Source organism: Lactuca sativa, chromosome 6 (genome assembly GCF_002870075.4).
Source record: "Lactuca sativa cultivar Salinas chromosome 6, Lsat_Salinas_v11, whole genome shotgun sequence".
NCBI classification, from domain to species: Eukaryota; Viridiplantae; Streptophyta; class Magnoliopsida; order Asterales; family Asteraceae; genus Lactuca; species Lactuca sativa.
In genome coordinates, this window is record NC_056628.2 from 201,051,771 (window position 1) to 201,062,001 (window position 10,231).

Consider the following 10,231-nt stretch of genomic DNA (forward strand, 5'->3'; position numbering starts at 1 on the left):
TGGTAATTTTTGGAAAGTACAATGCTATAATGGAAAGTAGAAAGTAGAATGGTATAATGATATGTTGGTTATGGTTTGATATGTTAATATTTTGTAGTTTGGTAATTTTTGGAAAGTACAATGCTATAATGGAAAGTAGAATGGTATAATGATATGTTGGTTATGGTTTGATATGTTGATATTTTGTAGTTTGGTAATATTTTGGAAAGTAAATGCTATAATGGAAAGTAGATGTATGTTTAAGTATTTAATATGTTAATATTTTGTAGAATGGTATAATTAATTATAATATTATTCTGATATGTTGTTAATATATTTTGTTTTCTTTATAGTTGCAAACGCTACAAACAATACTACAGGACCCGGCCTATTCTGCAGCATTGGAAGAGTGGTTTCGCTCATTGTCGCCACCAAATAATGAAGGAGATGATGATCAGGACGAGTAGCTATTTTAGGATTTTATGAAACGTTTTGTAATTTGAAAGAATACTTAATATTGTGGTATGGATTAATATTTTGGATTGATTGTATAATATGTATTAATATTTCTATAAAAACTTATCAGATTTTTCAAATGCTATATGGATTAATATTTGGATTGGTTATAAATTTAATGTTAAATAAATAAACACACAAAAAAAAACAAAAATCAAAAGAGTATTAGCGGCAACAGCTTTTGTGGCGACATGAAGGTATTAGCGGCAACAACCTATTAGCGGCGACGAGTAGCATTAGCGACGACGCATAGTATTAGCGGCGACTACGAGTATTAGCGGCGACATTAAGCGTATTAGCGATGAAACAATACCGGCGGCGCATTTGCAGCGACAGGTCGCCGCTAAAGGTATTAGCGGCGACACGCATAACCTTTAGCAGCGACACGTGTCGCCGCTGTTGCCTAATCTTCTTGTAGTGTTAATTGGCTAAGTCTGTGGTTTTGTAGTTCAAATCACATGCCACATCAGCAACTGTTTGTCTCACTTGGCATGTCACATAGGCGGATGATTGGTTGAATATGTAAGAAAAGATTTAAACTTAATAAATTTTTTGATATTCTGGGTTCTTTTATTCAGAAAAAAAAAATACTACTTTTCTTTAAAAAAAATCTGATTTTCTAATTTTCTGGGTTCTTTTAGGCAGATGATTGGTTGAATATGTAAGAAAATATTAAACTGAATAAATTTTCTGATTTTCTATGTTTTTTTATTCAGAAAAAAAAAACACAATTTTTTCTTAAAATTTTCTGAAAATAATAAGGTTTTGCTATAGAAAACTCAAATACTTGTCAATTTATTTTAGAGTTTAGATCATTTTTGATCACTTAATTTTTGGTTTTGTGCTGATTGGTCACTTAACAAATTTTAAGTTTTAAAAGGTCATCAAACATTAGATTTTGTGTTCATTTAGTCACTTAACTTTTGGTTTGGTCACATTTAGTCACCTAACTTTTAGATTTGTGCTTATTTAGTCACTTAACTTTTTAATTGTACTTATTTAGTCATTAAACTTTAAAAAAAAATTAACAGTTTAGTAAGTAAATGAGCGCAATTTTAAAAATGTGGTGACTAAATATGACCAAAACAAAAGTTAAGTGACCAAATGAACACAAAGCCAAAAATTTCATTACCTTTTAAAATTTAAAAAAATATAAATAACCAAATAAGCACAAAAACAAAAGTTGAATAACCAAAAATAATATAAACCCTTTATTTTAACAATATCAGGAACATTTTTTTGGATTGGTTTTATTTTATATTTAAAATTTTCTCTTGATGGATTAATTTCGTAAGGATACTTTGCTACTTTAGTTAAAAGCATCAGAATTTTTTCCCTTATACGGCCAGAGAAAGAATAAAAGGTAACGAAAAAACGACACATATACCAAAACGTCTATATATTTTTTTAATATAGATTTAAACCCAAATATCCAATTTCAAATCAACCTTAAAAATATTATCTTAATATTGAAGGTTATTGGCTTTATATTCCACTTAATTGTGTTGGGTCATTAAATAACTATACACTTAATCTCTACAGCATCGTATTTATTTTTATATGGAACAAGTTTGAAAAATGTCTCCACTTAATTAAATCAAGAAGATCGCAATCGCATGGATATATATTTTAGTTTTTTTTTGGGATGTGCGGCATCATTTTATATTTTCTAATTGTATTTATAATTTTTTTTTCCAACAGTTTAACCTTATAAATACCATCACGTTCATCCAACAAAGCATTCATCTTCTTTAATTACATACTTATCCTCTCTTTCAAATTGGTTGACAATGGCTGTAATCACATCTGAACTTGAGGTCACTTCGGTCCCGTTTGATAATTGTTGACTGAAAAAGTACTGATTGAGAAATATCTATCTGGGTAAGAAGTTCTGACTGAGTAAGAAACCATGCTGTTTGATTGTACATCTGACTGAATGTGCTGACTGATGAAAAATGACTATTTTACTCTGCTACTTTATATTACTTTATACAAGGATGGATAAAGTTGATAAAGAGTTATAAAAACATACAAATTTTCATACAAAATTTAAATTACACACAAATCATTTGATAATCCAAATAAAAAATGAACTATTTGTATTTTACGAATGTTAATTTATATATATATATATATATATATATATATATATATATATATATATATATATATATATATATATAAATATAAATATTGTATGATTAAACTTTAATATATAATTAAACTTTAATATATAATCTTGAAATTTAGGTTATATAATAAAAAAGTGGTTAAGTATTTGTATTATGGAAAATTGATTTATATTGTATTATCTAGGGATAATGTCATAAAAAGCCTTTGGCAGAAAATGTCGGTTTTATCCTTCGACAGATTTTTGGTTCGTTTATACCGCAAATTTGTCATTTTTTTGTTGGTTTTGCCCTTGTTACCTGCAATAGCAGGTTTCCAGGTTATTATGAATTATTTTTTTTCGAAAAAACCCTTAAGTTTACAAATATTTTGCAAAAAAGCCCTTAAGATTATAAACAAAATTTGAATATATTTCTTAATTATGAATCATTTTATATTTGTTTGATATAAACCTTTTATATTTAAATTTTAAAAAAAGTTACCTAGTTTTAACAAAATTTGAATATATTTCTTAATTAATACTTCAACTTTTCAAAACAAAATTAAAAAACATTTGTTAGTTAATAATTAATTATGCTAAAATAGTTAATATGAATAATATGATATCAAGTATTCAATTAATTTTTTTAAAAGGTAAATAAAAATATTTTATATGTTTAAAAGGTTTGTATTTCAGAAATACTAACATATCATATTTTTTATATGTTTAAATACATAATAATATTATCATTTTTTTTATAAAAATATCATAAACATTTTAAACATCAAAAATAAATATAAACATTTTAAACATATAAAATATAAATATATTTGTCTAATTTATTATATAAATATATTTATTTTTATAAAAAAAATATGATAGTTTATTATTTCTGAAATACAAATCTTTTAGACATATAAAATATTTTTATTTTTCTTTAAAAAAATTAATTGAATATAACTAATGTCATATTATTATTAGCTAACAGACGTTTTTTAATATTGCTTTAAAAAGTTGAAGTATTAATTAATAAATATTTACATTTTGATAAAACTAGGTAACTTTTTCAAAATTTAAATATAAAAACTTTATATTGAACAAATATAAAATTTACCGTACATAAAAATTAAAATATGTTTCGGTAGAAAACTATTTAGTTTTATAAAATTTTGAATATATATTTATATTTTATATGTTTATAATCTTAAGGGTTTTTTTGCAAAATATTTATAAACTTAAGGGTTTTTTCACAAAAAATAAGTCAGAGTAACCTGGAAACCTGCTATTGTAGGTAACAAGGGCAAAACCGACAAAAAAATGACAAGTTTGCGGTATAAACGAACCAAAAATCTGTCAAAGGGTAAAACCAACATTTTCTGCCAAACTTAAGGTTTTTTATGACATTATCCCTATTATCTAATGTTCAATATAAAATTCATAAAAATGACTCTTACGATCTAAAAGCCCAACCCACATAAAAAGAGTTGTTGGATATTAATTCTCACATTCTAGTCTCACCCTAATTTATCTTGGCTGTCACCCTCAATCTCACTCATCCTCCGTCTCTTCTTAATTAGTCATCGTGCAACCACCCAACCCCCAAATATAACTCTGGAAAATGAAGCAGTCGGAGAAGGCAGAACACCTCTGTTACAGTTCATGCGCATCTCCTTCTTATGGCCATCATCCTCTGATTCCGCTCTACGCTCGTTCGAGAAGGCAGAACACAAACTCATAATTTTTGCTTGTTACAGGTGAATGAAATCAGCAAGGATGCGCTGGAAATTGTAAAGGAGGACAAGGTCATTTTTGGGAACGGCTCTCTCTTTCTCACTCAGACGACTTCCCTTATCTTTTCCGCTCAGATCTGGATTACCGAATCAGACATCCAAAATCTGCTTAACAAACAACTTTTGCTGACCGAGTCAGCCAAAAACGTCTGACCCAACTCGGTCAGACGTATATCAAACACCTCTCCTCCTGCTGCTAAACTTTTCAAAGTCTATGGAGACTTTGACACCCTCGCACCTAAGGTAGACCCTCAAACTTTCAAATCTGTCAATATTAAGGTGATGGTGGTGTTGGAAGCATTAAGAGCATTACCTTCGGTGATGGTAAGTATTACATAGATAAAGAACATTTTGTATTTAATATGATTCATGTACTCTTAGCATCGTATATAACATATCAATAGTTTTCTCATAAATGGTTCCCAAATGTTTGATGTAATACGCGTGTAGGTGTTCCGTACAAAAATTCCAAGCATAGAGTCGATGCCATAGACATAAGCAATCTAAGTGTCAGCTATACAATCTTTGAAGGTGACGCCTTGTTAGGTATTATTGACTCAGCCACTCATCATATTAAGTTCGTACCTTCTGCTGATGGTGGATCTGTGTACAAGCACACGACTGAGTTTAATTGCAAACCTGATGCCCAACTATCTGAAGATATTCTTAACTTTGCCAAAGAAGCATTCAAGAACACCTTTAAGGCAATAGAGGCCTATGCAATTGCACATCCCGAAGCTTACTAGTTTTTCTGGAATAACCATGGTTTCAATTTCATTAGTGTGTGCTAAAAATGGAAATGATCCAGTTATTTTGTTTTCCAATTTTTTCACCTAAATAAATGGATACTTGTCAGCTTTTCTCAATAGTGATGTCGTCGATAATTTGTTTTGTTTTTACAAGATATGATGATAATAAAATAAATATTGGTTGTTACTTAATCTTGTTTCAACCAGACTGTAATATTATTAGATACAAAATGAAGTAAAATCTGAATCAAAAAAAGAAATTAGGAAATGCTATACAATAAAGCATTTTTTAAGTAATAAATTGTCGAGAGTAAATGCTTTACTGGAAATATCTCTTTCTTGTAACATATCATTATCATTATCTTACATACTTATAAAGCATGCATTTTCCCTTGATTGTCATGCATTTGAAACCCCCCATAATAATTTGCTAAAACCTTATGCATTTGAAACCCCCAAACCTTTTCACATTCTTAATAATTAATCACACATAATCAATGGTAATTCATATGAGATAATAATTTGCTAAAACCTCATGCATTTGTATAGTATTAGAACATGTTTGAGTTTTTGGGTTTTAGACTTTAGTAAATGGGTAATCCGTTTGATACGTTGGATTTGAAGCTATCTTATTCGAATTACCCAAAACAAGAGATAAATTAACAATATATGCTCATGCATGTTTTGTACAAGCCCCAATCAAAATACAATATATCATGATCATACAATTAAATGTATTTTATTCTATTTTTGGCTTTATAACAAAAGTTTGTTTATGTGGCGAAGAACGAAAACTTGAAGATGAATATTTAGGTTGGATGTTTATATAATATTTGTTTTAACTATATAATATAGATATAAATACACAAATGTGTGTCAAATACAGTCCATCACAAATTTAATGTTATAAACTACAATAAAACTCAAAGTGGTTTTCCAAATATAATGTTTATACTATAATATAATATATTAGAAGAATATCATATAATAGACGAATCTCACATGTTGTGCAGAAATTTAGTTGCATAGATAATATATCATAATTATATTTCATTTAAAATATGTTAGGGTCATTTGGTTATTACATTGTTGTATTAGGCACTATAGTCTCATATATTTTGAATGACTCTTACAAAAATGATGTCTGTAATTTGAATATAGCGTAATATTTTATGATGTTTATTGAATGATATTATCTTCGATTGAACACTTTTTAATCGAAATCAACTTTATTATAGTTAAAAAATTTGGCTCCATTTTTTCTTTTCATTAGTTCTAGAATATGATTTTTTATATTAACTTAAAATATGTCACTATCTTAAAATAGATTGAGAATGAGATTTTTTATATTTACTTAAATACGACACCATTTTCTATTCAATAGTAAAACTAACAAAATTCGTTAAATATGTACTTTTATGAGGCTCAACATAAATAGAGGACCACAAATGAGAATCCATATCTAATCAATCATCAACTAATTAAATTAGATACTAATGTGTACATAAAAATTACATTTAAAATTTTAAACTAATACTAAAAAATTTCATTATTTATTTTGATAAAAAATTTATAAATCAAAAAATATACATGCTATTTAATCGCATACAGGTTTTATGTATGGCTTATTCACAATACATTAACCTATTAAACTATATAATTATCCCACTGCGCAACGCGCGAGCATTCACCTAGTATACTTATAAAGCTTGCATTTTTTCTTGAACACATTCATTTGAAACTCTCATGCATTTTTTTCTTTCACCACATTAATTTGAAACTCCCATGACTTTTCAATTTCTTTCTAATAGTTATTATAAGTTGGTTAATAAGGTTAAATAAATATCAAACCTAAAGTGTAATCATAAATAAACTAAATTTCAATATTAAAAAAATATATTTTCTTCTATTTATAAAGTTTGTTTTTAAATTTTTTCATATTATACTTAATTTATTAGGTCTAATATGTTGTATGTAAACCATTATCATTTTAAAGCTATAACTTTTGATAAATTTTGTATAAAATACTTAAATTGTTAATTTAAATATAACCTTATAGGATCAACTTAAATATAAAATTTAGTTCAACTTGAACAACCCAAATAATATTTTGTAAATAGTTAAAAGTGATAAATTGTAGTGTCTTCTTTCTAATAAAGATTATAAATTGGTTAATAAGGATAAATAAGTATCAAACCTAAAGTGAAATAAAAATAAAACTAAATTTCATGCATTTTTTCTTGAACCACATTTATTTGAAAATCCGATGCATTTTTTTCCTTTCACCACATTCATTTGAAACTCCCATAACTTTTCAATTTCTTTCTAATAATTATTATATGTTGGTTAATAAGGTTAAATAAATATCAAACCTAAAGTGTAATCATATATAAACTAAATTTCAATATTAAAAAAATATATTTTCTACTACTTATAAAGTGTGTTTTTAACTTTTAACATATTATACTTAATTTATTAGGTCTAATATGTTGTATGTAAACCATTGTCATTTTAAAGCTACAACTTTTGATCAATTTGTATAAGATACTTAAATTGTTAAAATAAATATAACCTTACAGGATCAACTTAAATATAAAATTTAGTCAAAGAATATTTTGTAAATAGTTAAAAGTGATAAATTGTAGTGTCTTTCTAATAATGATTATAAATAAGGATAAACAAGTATCAAACCTAAAATGTAATAAAAAAATAAACTAAATTTCAATATTAAAATAATATTTTTAGTTCTACGTATAAAGTTATGTCTTTAACTTTTAACATATTATACTTAATTTATTAGATTTAATATGTTGTTGTATGTAAACCATTATTAGTTTAAAGCTACAACTTTTGAACTATATATACAAAATACTTAAATTGTAAATTTAAATATAACATTACAGTGTCAACTTCAATATAAATTTCAGTTCCACTTAAAAAAGAACCGAAAGAATATTTTGTGAATAGTGAAAAGTAATAAATTATAGTGCTAAATGAAAAACTAAATTGTAATATCAATTTACTAAAATATTTCCTAAAAATATTTTTATAATCGTTAATAGTTTTGAAATAAGTAGCTTAAAATAACACCAGTAGTTAAAAAAAAACTCTATATAAATGATTTTATTGTTACATTTAGAATAAATAAAAAATTGTTTGATGTTTTAAATAATTACACTGATAGTAATTTTATATTTAAATATATTAAACTATATATTATATTTAATTAACACTATAATTTATATTGAAGTTAAGCCTATAGTTTTTTACAATAACAACAACTATAAATAATATTAAACTATATATTATATTTAATTTTATTTATAAGTAACCTCCAAGTAGAGGTCATTCAAAAGATTGATATTATGCAGTTTTAATAGATGTATATATTATCATATAATTCAAAATAATCAATATACTATATCAACTTAGTATACGAATTATTATATCAAATTTAAAGACATTATTGTTATATTTACAAAAACATATATTTGTATAGATTTCAGCTATATAGATGCTTCTGCGCAATGCGCGGGTATTTGCCTAGTATACTTATAAAGGAAACATTTTTCCTTTCACCACATTTATTTGAAACTCCTATGACTTTTCAATTTCTTTCTAATAATGATTATAAGTTTGTTAATAAGGTTAAATAAATATAAAACCTAAAGTGTAATCATATATATAAACTAAATTTCAATATTAAAAAAATATATTTTCTTCTACTTATAAAGTTATGTTTTTAACTTTTAACATATTATACTTAATTTATTAGGTCTAATATGTTGTTGTATGTAAACCATTATCATTCTAAAGCTACAACTTTTGAAAAAATTGTATAAATACTTAAATTGTTAATTTAAATATAACCTTACACGATCAACTTAAATATAAATTTTAGTTCAACTTAAACAATCTAAATAATACTTCGTAAATAGTTAAAAGTGATAAATTGTAGTGTGTTTCTAATGATGATTATAAGTTGGTTAATAAGGTTAAATAAGTATCGAACCTAAAGTGTAATCATAAATAAACTAAATTTCAATATTAAAATAATATTTTTACTTCTACTTATAAAGTTATGTCTTTAACTTTTAACACAAACCATTATCAGTTTAAAACTACAACTTTTGAATAGTTTTGAGAAAATACTTAAATTGTTAATTTAAATATAAAATTATAGGGTTAACTTCAATATAAATTTCAGTTCCACTTAAAGAACTCAAAGAATATTTTGTGAATAGTTAAAAGTGATAAATTATAGTGCTAAATGCAAAAACTAAATTGTAATACCAATTTAACTAAAATATTTCCTAAATATATTTTTATAATCGTTAAAAGTTTTCAAATAAGCAACTTAAAATAACTTATAATAACAATAGTTAAAAATAACCCTATACAAATGATTATATTGTTACCTTTAAAATCAAAAAAATTGTATGATGTCTTAAATAATTACAATGATAGAAATTAAAACGTTAAACAAATAAATTTTAAAAATCCATTAACAATAACAACAACTATAGATAACATTAAACCGTATATTATATTTAATTTAATTCATGAGTAACCTGCGGATAAAGGTCATTCAAAAGATTGAGATTATGCAGTTTTTATAGATGTATATATATTATCATATAATTCAAAATAGTCAATATACTATATCAACTTAGTATACGAATTATTATATCAAATTTAACAACAACATTATAGTTATTTAAATAAAAACATATATTTGTAAAGATTTCAGGTATATAGATGCTTCTGCGCAACGCGCAGTCATTCGCCTAGTACTCTAATAAACTAAGGTTTTTTTTTTTTTTTTTTTTTTTTTTTTTTTCTTTTTTTTTGTAATTTGTCACTCTTATTCAATTTATCAAATATTATATTGTGGTTATTTTGAATTAATTTTTATTCCACATTTCATTTTATGATTTTTCCATTTTATTAAATTTCACATAGTATTTAAATGCAATAATAAATGCATATTAAATTCCTTAATTAACTTTCCTTTTAATTTCAAATTACTAAATTAAAGTTTCATTAATTTTCTTTATTTATTTATCTAAATTATTTGTTTAAATTTA

The 10,231-nt window shown here is 24.8% G+C and overlaps 1 pseudogene; it reads left to right on the top strand.

The window, feature by feature from the left end:
* Positions 1–796: 796 nt before the first annotated feature.
* On the top strand, positions 797–5,336 carry LOC122194764 (root allergen protein-like; annotated as a pseudogene).
* Positions 5,337–10,231: the final 4,895 nt, after the last annotated feature.